Source organism: Camelus bactrianus, chromosome 6 (assembly GCF_048773025.1).
Source record: "Camelus bactrianus isolate YW-2024 breed Bactrian camel chromosome 6, ASM4877302v1, whole genome shotgun sequence".
Taxonomy (NCBI): domain Eukaryota; kingdom Metazoa; phylum Chordata; class Mammalia; order Artiodactyla; family Camelidae; genus Camelus; species Camelus bactrianus.
In genome coordinates this window covers 98,335,173-98,341,172 of record NC_133544.1, presented here as the reverse complement: position 1 = coordinate 98,341,172, position 6,000 = coordinate 98,335,173, and positions in this window count along the sequence as shown.

Below are 6,000 nucleotides of genomic sequence, written 5' to 3'. Positions count from 1 at the left end.
TCTAACCCTTTAAGGCCCGCAGCTCATATTTTACCTCCCTGGTCCAGCCCTCCACCCAAGGCCTCTGCAGAACCCCTATGGGGATCACACCCGTTGCTCCCAAGTGGAGCTGGGTTTCTCTTGCTCTGGGAAGCAAGCACCCGCAGGTGTTGTCGCTCAGAACTACCTTGGAAAGAGTACATATTCCCCTTTTACATGCTGGGACACAGGCAGGCAAGATGTCTGCCTTACCTCCACTGTCCCAGGTGTTGTGCTGGCGGGGAGCGGGAGGTACGAGGTCAGATCCGAGAAGGAGCATACTGCCTCAGTGTTGGTGCATAGTCCCCATCCTTCCAGGGTAAACCACACCCCACCTTCGGGGAACCATCAAGGGCACACAGTATGTCCCTGGGTGTGGAATAGCTGCCCTCAATTCCAGTGCCCAGCTTGCTAGGAAGATAGGAGTGTTACTGAGTCCAAATTCATTCTCCTTAGTGCAGGACAGGCCAGTAAGTTGGGAGACCAGGTGTTGGGGCATGGAGTAGCAACATTCTGTAGACCTAGATGGCAAACTAATGTCCTGGAAAACCATCTCCCCAAGTCAGAATTCAGGCTCCTTTCCTACGTGCTTGGTTGTTGCAATCTTCTTGGTGTAGGAATTCTTTGTTGTTAGAATCCTTTGTTCTTGCAGCTATCTGCCTGGGTCAGATCCCTGTAAACCTCCAACAAAACAAACGTTATTTTCTATTAAGTAACTTGTTATCTTTATATGAATGGAAAAGTGTTAAATATCCTTAAAGGTCAGAGCATTCAAAATAGGCTCTCCTGTATATTTTAGGCTCTAGGCAACATTGTTTTCCAAGCAAGATGAAGCCTAGGAGACAGAGCACAGGGTTACAGTCAAAGGAAAAGATCTAATATGGAGTCAGATTTGTTCTTTTCTATTACCAGGGCAGAAGACACTTGAGGTTTTAAATCCCTTTAAGTTAAAAATAAGTAATACTTTAAAGGAATTTACATACATAGGTCGGAATGTGCATAGCATATCTGCAAAACACACAAAGGATTGTAAACAGTGGCATCTCCAGGGAGGGCTGAAAGAAGAGAAGATGAGGGAAAACTTCTTTCACTTGTGTATTTTTGTGCTCTGTTTGAATTTTTTTAACCACATGCATGTATTTCTTTTTCAGTTAAAAAAATGTGTAATGGAGCAAAGAGTAGCAAGCTCAGCAAATACAGCAGCCATGGAATCACTGAGCCATCAATTTTGATTTTAGCCAGGAAGCATTTATTGACTCTCTCCTATGTGCCCAGTGCTGTTTTAAGAGTTCTTTTATTTTTTTTTTTTTTTATAAAATAATAAAGTGCTATTCCTCACCCCTGCCCATGGCTGGTGGAAAACCAACTGAGTTTTTATTGAGTTGTTTTCCAAGAAGTAGAGATCAGTTATAAACAGAACACATCTTCAGGGCAAAACAGGCGGAGTGGTTTTCCAGCAGGCTAGATAGCTATGAAGGGTTTTCAACAGAGGCACACAGAGGCTGAGAGAGAAAGCCTCCATGACCCTACGAAAAGCTGCCCAAACTGCCTTCTCCATGGCACTACTGAAATAGGAAAGAAAAAATCTGACTCCATACTAGATCTGTTCCTTTGACTTTAACCCTGTGCCCTGTTTCCTAGGCTTAGTATTGTTGGTTCTGCACCTTTTGTAAAACAATGTTGCCTAGAGCCTGAAATATACAGGAGAACCTATTCTCAAGGCTCTGACTTTGAAGGATATTAACACTTTTCTATTCACATAAAGATAACAAGTTACAGAATAGAAAATAACATTTGTTTGTTGGAGGTTTACACGGATGTGACCCAGGTGAAGAGCTGCAAGAACAAAGGATTCTAAAAACAAAGAATTCATACACCAAGTTTGCAACAACCAAGCATTCCCACTTCCCATTTTTAATAAAAGAAGAGCCTGAAATCTGACTTGGGGTGATGGTTCCTCAGGACATTCTTCTACCATTTCTCAGCTGGCTTTCCAAATTAAAGTCGCTATTTCTTGCCCCAAAACCTGGTCTCCTGATTTATTGGCCTGTAATGCACGAGCAGAACAAGCCTGGACTCGGAAACACAGACATTGAAAGTACCCATTTGGTATATTAAATGACCTGCTTCTACTCATCTTCCTGACGTTTTATTCTCTTGAACACTCCTGCTATGTTTATGAAAAACCTGTCATGTGGACACATTTCCACCTCTAGCCACTACCCTTCCAGGTAAGAACTGATGCCAAGAAGGCAATGGAAGTTGCTAGAAGGTATTACCTGGACAAAATAGAGCAGAAGTGGGTTCTGGCTGATGTTCAGGAGCAGGCTGGAACACCTGACAAGATGTTATAAGTACGGATAGACAGCTGGGCACCAAAGGAGAAGCTTCTAAACTTCCATGAGGGACTTGTTGGATACGAAGTAAAAGCCCCAGACTATAGCTAGGATCCCACCACGAGCTTCCTGGGTGAGTCTGGGCAAGTAAATTAAAATCTCTAGGCCCGTGCTGTCCAACATGGGAGCCACCAGCAACATGCAGGATTATGAAGTTATTCTGTAGCCAGACAGAATTATAAAAAGACATTTTATTGCAAAGACCCAGCAGGTATAATATTTAAAAACGTTATTGGTTATCTTGACCTAACGAGTTATTTTTGTATGTGTAGGTTTCTGTGGTTTGTAAGGCCTGTGACTAATGATTCCGTTACAGTGAAGTATTTTGAAATTATGTTACTAGACACAGTATCCTCATATCACAGTTGAAAAAGCTGATCCACATAAGCAAGGTGATCTGACTTATTAGTTATGAGCAGGGGCTCTGGGGCCAGCCTGCCTGAGTATAAATTCTCACTCTGCCCCCAGGGGTTTCTGTGTGAATCTTGGACAAATTATTGTTGTTTTTGTTGTCGTTGTTATTATTTGTGCCTCTTTTTCCTTACCTTTTAAGTAGCGAGGAATATGTGGACTCTATCTCCTACTGTGTTGGCAGGATTAAATGAGTAAACGTCTGTGCTGCCCACTTCCCTGGGTTTCAGCATTCTCCAGGCAATCAGTGCCAAAATCAGAGGCATTCTCCACTGTCTTCGTCAGTCTGGGATGCTGTAACAAATTACCGCGTGTCGGGTGGCTTAAACAACCAGCATATTCCTTATGGTTTGGAGGCTGAGACTTTCAAGGTCAATGTATCCTTGAGAGGATTGCCAGCTCGAAGATGGCTGTCTTCCCAATATCTTCATATCCCAGAGAGCAGAGAGAAGCAAGCACTCTGGGGGCTTGTATAAGAACACTAATCCCATTCATGAGGGCTCTACTCTCATGACCTCATTTTATCCTACAAATCACCTCCCAAAGGCCCCGCCTCGCAATACCATCACCCTGGGAGATGGGGTTTCGACATACGGATTTTGAGGGGATGCAAACATTCAGTCCACACATCGGCTAAGTCTCCCCAACATGCAGTCATCAAACCTGTAGCTAATTTCAAAGTAATATTTATATCTCTCTGCCTATTTCCATTCCTACATCCACTATCACTGAAGCCCTGTTACATTTTATTCCTTATTTTTCTTGTAGAGATTTAATTGATCCCTCTAACTCCAATGCTCCCCTCGCTCCAGTCTGCTTAACAGCCCTGCCAGGTAAGTCTTCCTTAAAACACCTTCCCATTTCACCTGGTTGTTTTTTAGTTGTAAATGTCAGAATCCTCTCCACACCCCATCCTATACCTTTAATCCGTTACACTACGGCTCACTATGTTATATTCCTTTTACCAATGTAAGAAATTTCCATAAGCTTAAGAGCTTAAACCAGCACAGATTTATCAGCTTATGGCTGTGGAGGTCAGAGATCCAACACAGTTCTCACTGTGCTAAATTCAAGGTAGCAGCAGGTTTCCTTCCTTCTAGAGGGTCTACAAGAGAATATTTCCTTGTTGTTGTTTTTTTTTTTTTCCAGTTTCCAGAGGTCACCCACCTTCCTTAGCTTGTGCCCCACGACTTCCTCCATTTTCATGGTCAGCAGCCTTTCTGAACATTGCTCTATGGCTACACCTCCCTCTGAATTTTAACTCAGCTGGGAAATGTCCTCCATTTTAAGGACCCCTGTGAATACATTCGGCCCACCTGGACAATCCAGGCTACTCACCCTATTGTCTCATCTCAGGATCCCCTTGTCCCATCCAATTCAGGCATTATGAATGTGGCTGCGACACTCACCTGTGTAACATTTCCTCTCATGAGCATTTTATGGTTCAAGGCACTTATGAATGACTTTTTGTTTTTCTTCCTTAGCCTTTCTGCATTCAGTATGTCTGGTGGATTATATGAATCCTTTTTATTTGTTCCCCTGCACTAATCTTTAATAATGTATCATGGGTTTAAAACACTAACTGATAGACAATTTAGAAGACAGAAATCCTCTAAGATTTTTGTCCTAAAATATCTGTCATGCATTTTGCCATGTACAGTAACATGTCACAGGTGGCTACCCTGTGGCCGGGGAGGGACATGATTCTGCCATCACACTCCCCTCATTTTCACCAATGTGCTGATCACCTATCCAAGGCTCTATGCTCCCCGCTTCACTCACTTCCTCCTCCTTTCCATTGACTACCCTGTTCCCATCACTTCCTTCATTCAGCACATCAGGATTTCATGACCACATTCTTCTCTAAATGGAAAGGGTATCTTGAATCTAATGTCTGAAAACTCTTCTTACTGTATATGCACAAACTGACCTTCACATAACCCCGTCCGGCTCTTTATTTTCCTAGAATCTCCCAGAGGAATCAGTTCCATGATGATGGTGATGATGATGGTGATACTGACAATGATGACAGGGACCTCTCAAGGATTCTGATAAAGAGGGAATCAATAAAGGGAGGGAATCATTGCAAAATTGCCCCAGAGACAGGCTTAAATGTAAATAACTGCTATAGTGTTTAATGAAATTGACTAATATATAACTATTTTTAAAACTTTATATCACTGAATTTAAAATTTTAACGGGAATTCTCATTCACCAGTAACCAAGATTCAACTCTAGGACCAAAGTCTAAGGATTTTGATCTTCTAACAAATTGTCCACTAGCCTTTTAAACACGTGATCCTTTTAAAAGCTTAGTGCTGGGCTGAAAATAAGCAGGATTCATATAATCTCACCAGACACAGTGAATGTGGAAAGACTAAGGAAGAAAAACAAAAAGCCATTCATAACGTCTTGAACTTCACGTTGCTCACAGGAGAAAATGTTAGCCAAGGTGAGTGTCACATCAACATGACGCCTGAGTGGGATGGGGAAGCTGATCTTCCTCATCAGACATTTATGCTGATTTGTTAGATGCCAACACAGTTTCCTCATTGGATTTGCTTCTAACAAGTATGGAAGAATTTACGTTCTACCAAAAGCAGTCTAAATATTTTCCCCTGCTGTCAGGTCTCTGGACTGAATGTCCCCACAAGAAGGACATGAATATGCTTCATAGGGAATTCTTCCTGAGAAGCAACAGGATTTTCGAGGGCAGAAATGCAGGCACCCCATGGAGGGCTGGAGGAGGGCTACAGGGGGCACTGGAAAAACAGCAGGAGTGAGTTCAGATACTACCGCTCATGTTGCCAAAGACAGCATTGCTATCTCTGAGGATATTACATTCTCCCAAAAGTTCCATGAGTGAAGGTACCTGTGAACACTAAGCAGGTTGTTAAGAAACAGCAGCACATAATTTGCGTCACAACTCAATTACAGTATGTTTTGATATTTGGAAAATAATTAGCCCATTGTCCTTTGAAAATGCAGCAGTAGATATAGAAATAAAAAAGGCTGAGCCGTCTTGGAGACAACAATCAATAAACAATTCTAAATCTGCAGGATTCCTTGACGATATGCAAGCAATGAGCTAGATGTGTCTTGCAGATAGCTCTTACTGCAGGGCGCCGTCCTGCAAAGCATAGAACTAGTTTTCTCAGCAGACAGAGGGAACCAA